An 8,163-nucleotide genomic window follows, 5' to 3' on the forward strand; every position below is an offset into this window, starting at 1 on the left:
AACTTCAAGTCTTGTTGCAATATGTCCCAACATATCCATAATAGAATTATCTACATTTCCTAGACCTCGAACCATCTTGACAATAGTTCCTGCAAGATCGTCACCTTTTGCTAGTTATAGGTCAAATTCCAAATCTAGAACCCTACAACCAATCTAATTAAGGCTCTCCATGTTCCCACTCTCCATAAAGAAAGAAATCTTTCCCTATACCACCTAACACAAGGTTAGTAGGAAAAAGGACAAAGTCCAATCACCTAACAACTTGCTAAGAGTACACACAGAAGCAAACACATATTCAACAACAAGAACAACTTTATTTATGAACATATTTAGTGATTGATGATACACCTCTCATAATAAAATAATATGATTGACATCCAACATGCCTGGCCGTGAGGCCTTTTGGATTGCAACTAGTACCATGTTATACAACATCAAAGCTCGAAGATTGCAATCTTGAGACTTTCCTCTATTATTCTTATTTCTTCATATCCTTCATCTTTGTTTTGTACGTCTAATCCAAGTTCTTATATAGCCAATAAAGCCACAAGTTGGTTTGTCAAACATTAATTAAAATACAGGTCCTTCCTCGGAGGAATGAACCATAACCCAAGTAATGGGCATTAATTGTTCACGCATTGTTAAGGATGGGTCTTCCCATGATCAAGGAGTCAACTCCTAGCCGCACAAGATACCACATCATCATATGAAATTGCACCAAAAGAAGTAAAATGCCATGCTAAATGAAATCACAAGAAATAAAGACCAAAGAAATTGATACAAAACTCAAAGCACAAGGCACATTAACTTATGCACTCATGTAGGGTAAGGAGATACATATCAACAAGATGCCAATGGTGCACAACCTGAAACCACAAGCAACAACTACTACTTTACGAACAACAAGGTGATACATAAAACTATTTATTTATTTTATTTTATTTTTCGGTTGAAGCAACATTGCTTATTGACCCATGATGCTCCTACATCATTCAATTATGATATCAATGAGAAAAATATTATGCATTGGTAAAAATAGTAAAATCATTCATACCTTATTTGGTTGGTGTAAAAATAGTTGTTTGTATACCAAATGCTATAATTAAAGATATCTTCAGGCAAACAAAGACTATAGGGAGAAGGTGTAGATGGATAAATCAGATCCAAGAGTTCATTATCAACATCTAAGTAATTAGGCTAGTTAGAAGTCAAGGGTTGGCATAACTTATGGCTGATGCAAATCTAGAAGCTTTATAGGTAAATCAAACAAATATTGAACACATGGAAGCAAGTATTGAAAGATCTTAGTGGCATAGTGAAATAGTATATTACTTAAAGCATATGAGATGCATGATGATTTGGATAAAAAATAGAAAAGAACTATAAAGCTCTAGGATTCAAAATATATTATGATCCAAGGTGACCTATATTGAGAAAATAGGGATGGGATATTACTTTTTTGCCTAGACACATACCAAGAAGAATCCATCTGGAGAGAATTTCATGAAGGAGTTTGTGGGATTTTTCCCTTAAGAACTTTGTAGGTGGAGGAACCTTTCCAAATGTAGGGGATGGATTTTAAAGGCGAGATAAGCACTAAATCAAGTGGGGGACATAGTTGGATTTTGGTACCCACTAATTATTTTACTAAGTGGGTAGAGGCTATACCAACTAAGTAGTCTACTAGCAAAATTCTGACTAAGTTCTTGATGAAAAATATCATGACAAGGTTTGGAGTCCCCTATAAAATTTTTGTAGATAACGGTATGTGCTTCAGATTAGAAGATTTTTCCGATCTTTGCAGCAAGTATGGCATTATTGTTTCCTATTTTCCCCCTATCACCCTCAAGGGACTGGATAGGTTGAATCAAGTAATAAGAACATACTAAAGACCATCAAGAGAATGTTGGATAAGAATAAGAGAGCACGTGACACCGAGTTGAATCTAGCATAATTGGAAGATCAAATTACAGTGAAAAGGTCTACTAGTTTCTCTCCATTCACACTAGTTTATGGGAAAGAAGCCAAACTTGACTTGAATAACTTGTTACTTGCATATAGCTATATGAATGATGAACAATTTGAAAATCTAGATTTTATGGATGAGAGGATAAATGCACTTGATGAATTGGATGGAATTGGAAGATTAGTATTAGAGCATAACATTTAGAAGCAAAAACATGTTAAATTCATCCATGAAAAAAGATTAGAGGAAATGATGTTCAACATTGAAGATTGGGTCCTAAATGGAATGTCAAAGATCAAGTTAAGGGGAAACATGGAAAATTTGATGCTTTGTGGTTAGATTCCTTTATTATGTTAGAGAAAGCAGGAAAACATTATTTCTTCCTATAGGATACTGATGTAAACATCCAAGAGTTTCATGTGCATGGACAATATCTCAAACCTTTCTTCTCTTAACTTAGTCATAACATGATTATATTTGTATTATTAATTATCTTTTGTTTTGTTTTGTTTATTTTGTTTTTGTCTCCCAAAGATAGATGGATTCTAAATATATTTACATGAAATATACATCCCCAAAAGAGCCATTGACAGAACCTTCAAATTATATTATCAAAAGTTCGCCAAGAGAGATTTTTCACAGTTCTGGGTAAAGAAAGTCAATAGGCTAGTGAAGTTGCAATTTTTTGCAATTTTGGAAGGAACAATGACCAGAGCTTGCGAAATGATGATTCTTCGCTAAATCATGAACATTGGTGCTAAGTGATTGCGAAGTTACAATTTTTGGGATTTCACAGGGTGTGTTCATGGGTGCCAAGAAGTTTGCAATAAAAATATCAAACCAATTTGAAAGGTTATAGTGAAGGTGCACCTACCTAGGTTTTGCAGAGCCTAAAGAGTAGGGGTATTTGATTCTTGAAGGATCAAGCCCATTTGTTGGTCAAATTGTGTTGAAGATCCCAATATTGAGTGGAAAGCTCATAGGATTTCAACCAACAATTTGAGTAACCAACAGGTCATTGGGGAGAGACTTGTTTGCATGAAGAAGATGTAGATAAAACAAAATAAGGAATCGTTGAGTAAATGAGACATTGACTTTCAGAAGTGTCCCATTGCTAATGAAGAGATAACAAGACTTGTGATTAAAAAACCTAGGTTTGCTATGTATACAAAGAAAATTGGGCATAAATAAATCACTATGTGAAAGAGATCAACCCCACTTAGGATTATGACAAGAAAAACTATTTACAAGTGATAATTATGGGTAAGAATGGATTGTTGTATTGTTAGTGGCACAAATCATAACCATGTCTCATCATCTAAGGTACAAAACGAGTAGATGGACAATTCCCAAAGAGATCTGGGAAGAAAGAAATATATTTTCTACAACAAAGGTGTTGTTGAAACTAAATGACACTTCAATTTGAGAGTATTGCTTACCACAATATTTGTGAACAATATGATAACAACTTGAAGGAGGGTTGTTTATACCAACTTTTTAGAGAGAAAAGGCCACACAAAACTATTAATTTCTTGATTAATATTCATAATTGAAAAATAATTATTAAGGAAAAACATAAAGATAATATAAGATGCCATCAAAGTTCCTTCATTCATTCGAACTTATTTCTCATCAACGTCTTTGAACATTCCATTATATTGCATATTTTTACAAACTACTTACTATATCCAAAATCAAAGTTGGATATCTCAACATCAATAATGAGGGGTACCCATTTTTTTAAAAATGGAGGTTTAGACCTGTGAGCAGGGCTTCCCAAGAGAGGTGTGGAGCTTGCGTGCAACCTAGTCTCAAGGATGGCCACCACGAATAAATTTTTGATACCCGATATGAGAGGATGAGCCTATAGATTGAAACCTCTTTGATTAAGAGTCTGGGATTGAGGGATATCCATTTTGCCAAATTTGCCTAAGGCACAATCCTGACCTCATTCCTTATGATGTCAGAGCTTTGTAAAGGTGTTGTTGAAACTGGCTGACACTTTCTTTGAGAGTATTGCTTATCAAGATATTTGTGAACAATATGAGAATAATTTGGAGGAGGGTTTTTTATACTAACCTCTTAAAGAGAAAAGACTACCAAAAACTATTGGATTCTTTATAAAGATTCATAATTGAAAATCAAATATAAAGAAAAACATAAAGATAATATTTGATGTCATAAAAGTTCCTTCATTCATTCAACCTTATTTTTCATCAACATTTATAAATATTCCATAATTAAATAAGTACTTAATATAATCTAATATCAAACTTGGTTTGGAATATCCATTTTGCCTAATACCTTAAAACACAATTCAAACCTAATCCGACCTGTTTGGCGAGTGGAATAAGAATACGTATTCCAAAAATTTTGAATTCCTTGTTTAGATGCACCAAAACGGAATTGGAATACGAAGTAAAATAGGAATATGTATTCCAATTTTGGTCCAAAAATTGGGTTTTGCAATTTCACCCAAATAGGTGTTATTGGAATACGTATTCCTATTCCACTTTTTTTAATTTTAGAAAACATAAATTTTGAGGTTCGTGAATTCCCATCAAATATTGGCCATTTTGGCCACCGCTACAATGAAGGGCAGCAAGAAGGCAACAAAGGTGCAACAACAAACACCTTAACAGGCAGCGATACAACAAGATCCATAATCACACCTAGCGATAATAACTCAACTTTGAGTCTTTCGCATCAAAATAAATAGCAATCAAGCTTAACCCAGGCGTCCTTAAATTTAGTTTGTTGGAATTGCAGAGGTTATCCATGGAGATGTGGGCCTGGGTTAGGGCCTATTGCGGAAGGCAAAGACATTATTTGTCTCATAGAGACACATGAGCATGAGGGATGTAAGACCCCATTGTTTGAAGGCTACTGGAAGATGGCAGTGTGGAATGAGGCAGCGGGAAATGGTAAAGGTTATGGAGGTATAATGGTTCTAGTAAAAGAAAAAGAAGGTCATGTCATTCAGCTGGAAAAGACTGATTCTAATAAACAATTTATATGGCTCAAAATTGTGGAAAATAACACTCTTCTCAGGATTGCAGCTTGTTACTTTGCTCCACAAGTATCTAAAATTTATAAAAAGTGTGGTTTAGATCACAATGACCCTTATGCTACGTTAAAGAAAGATGTTGCTATTTTTTCACAACGTGGGGATGTCCTTCTCGTTGGAGATTTCAATGCTAGGACAACAAATTGGCAAGCAAGTATTTTCAGCTCCGAAGTAAATGATAACCCTATTTGGCTCACATAAGAGAGAAATCATCCATGGGATAGAATATCCGAAGATGCTAAAGGCTGCAATCATTTTGGGGAAGAATTGATCACTTTGTGTGGCACATTTGATCTAATAATCTGTAATGGTTTGGCTAGATGGGCTAAGTCGGGCAATTTCACTTGCAACACATACAACGGGGCAAGTGTGGTGGATTATGTAATTTGTTCGCAGCATTTGTATAACAATATTGAAGAAGTTGAAATTGGAGAGCACATTTGGGATCTCAAATCAGATCATAGACCACTGTACGTAAATTTGTATTGGGCAAAGGATAGACGGATTGGGGCAAAAATCCAAGGCCCTCAACACCCACCTTCTCAGGGCAGAATTTTGTTAACTTCAGAAAATAGTAACACTTTCAGAGCTACTCTTGAGGAACTTTGTATGGGACACCCTATGTATAAGCATGGTGTTAATAGTCATGATTTATCAAATCTGATTCACAAGGCTCTTTCAAAATGCAAGAGAACAAAAAATAGAAAATCTGAAACTAATTGTTTTCCAGCCAATGCATGGTTTGATAAGGAATGCAAGAGGGCTAGGAGAAATCTAAGGGAGTCAAATAAAACTAACCTTGACATTAAGACCTACAAACAGATCCTAAAGAAGAAAAAAATCGATTTCATGTCCACAAGGAGAGAGGAGCTAATTTTCTTGGGCAAAAATAACCCCAAACGTTTTTGGAAAGAACTCCAACCAAGGAGGAAGCAAATTGAAAATAATATTACTGCCACCCAATGGTTTGATTATGCTAAGAAACTTTATGAACAAGAGGGTGGAGTGGGACAACCACCTTTGGTCAATGATACCACAAATATTTTTACTGTGCAAGAGATAGAGACAGGGATTAAGAAGTTGGGTGGAGGCAAAGCAAAAGACCTTGTGGCACTTCAAGCTGAATATTTGAAGTGGGGTATGAAAACTCTTGCACCGCACATCACTAAAATTTTCAACAAAATCTGCCAGGAAGGGTTTCCGAAAGATTGGACAATCAGCCTTGCAATACCACTTTTTAAGAGTGGTGATGTTAACAATCCCTCCAACTACAGGACTATAATGATCAATCCCCTCTTTGCTAAACTTTTTGGCAGTATGATAGAAACTAGGATCAGCAAATGGGCAGAAGAAAATCATAAACGTGCTAAAGGGCAAGCTGGTTTTAGGCCAAAGCACTCGACAGTGGATCACTGTGTCACTCTGAGACACATTATTGAAAAAGAGTGGGAGAAAAAGGAAGAGGTTTTTTGTTGCTTTGTTGACTTCAAAAAGGCTTTTGATACTGTTCCGAGAGACAAGCTTTGGTTGAGGATGGAAGAATTGGGGATTCCTAGGCATCTCAGAGCTGCTGCTCATAGGATGTACGAAGAGGTGAAAGTCAAAATCAGAACTTCAGATGGCATTTCAAAATGTTTTAGGAGCGATATCGGGGTCAAACAGGGCTGCCCTTTATCCCCTACTTTATTTGGTTTATATATTGACAAACTGGAAGAGTGGTTAAACACGCAAGAGCGTGAAGGCATTCAGCTAGGGGAATTTGTTATAAAGCTACTCTTATATGCGGACGACCTCATTTTAATTGCCAAATCTGCTTGTGGTTTGCAAGACCATCTATCTTCTCTTGAGCGCTTTTGTAGAATGGTGGGGATGCAGGTCAATATCAGCAAAACCAAGGTTATGATTTTCTCTAATAATAAAAAACAACATCAACATGAATTTTATTACAATGGAAGTGTTCTCGAAGAAGTTGTGGAATATAAATACCTTGGCATCGATTTCAACAAAAAACTAAGCTGGTCTAGCTGCAGGTATAAAAGGACATTAGGTGGATGGAAGGCTTTCTACGCTCTTCAAAATAGGTGCTGTGAAGCGGAGTTGTGGGATTGGAAAACTATTCAAACCTTGTTCGGTCTTCTTGTGCTGCCAGTTGTTCTTTATGGGTGTGAATTATGGGCCAGCAGCACTACTATAACACAATGGAAACAAATCGAAGGAATCCAAAAGCACTTGATTACAAGCAAGTTTAAAATTAAAAACACTGTTCCATATGACATCATGCTAAGTGAAATGGGGGCTGCGCCTATCGAGGCACTTGCTATGGTTCGCCTTTTAAGCTATCTAAAAAGAATCGAAAAAATGGAAGAGGATAGATGGCCGAAAGTTGTCTTTAGGGACACACTATGTAAGCGAAAAAGGACATGGATGCAACAAAACATCAAGTGGATGAGTAAATGGAATATTCATTTCAATATGTGCCCCACAAATAATAAAGAAATAAAGGTCTTTGTTATGGAGAAATTCTACAAGAGAAATTGGGGAAGCGAGATTGGAAGGAAGAAACTATATTATATAAATGAGTTCAACCCCACTTGTGATCAACTCGAAAAAGTGTACATAGGAGCCAACATTTCTTGGAGAGCTAAAATTCTTATTGCTCAGCTGAGAACCAACTCTCACTAGCTTCGTTGTGAGACCGGGCGTTGGAAGAGGCCAAAGGAGGCTTGGGAAGAGAGAATTTGCAGATTTTGCAATTCTGGGAAAGTGGAAACTGAACAGCACTTTATTCTAGAATGTGAGGCCTACAAGGATAGCAGGGATAAGTTTGCGGATACTATATGTGACAGTTCTTGGCATAACCTGTTCAACGAAGAGTACATTGAGCAATTGGAGGGGCTCATCATCAGTCTACACAAGAGGCGAACAACGCTACTTAAGTCTGCTTGAGTTGTCTTGCTGTCCCATAGGCTATTTTTAGCCTCGTGGACGTTAAAATTTTATCTATCTATCTTGGCTGAACCAAACAAAAAACAGGAATACGTAGCCCCATTTTCTATTCCAGAATATGTATTCCAGAATATGTATTCCTATTCTGCTCGCCAAACGATTATAGTGTTGGAATCTTGCATTC

This window comes from Cupressus sempervirens, chromosome 11 (assembly GCF_028749045.1).
Source record: "Cupressus sempervirens isolate cs-2001-9-10 chromosome 11, ASM2874904v1, whole genome shotgun sequence".
NCBI classification, from domain to species: Eukaryota; Viridiplantae; Streptophyta; class Pinopsida; order Cupressales; family Cupressaceae; genus Cupressus; species Cupressus sempervirens.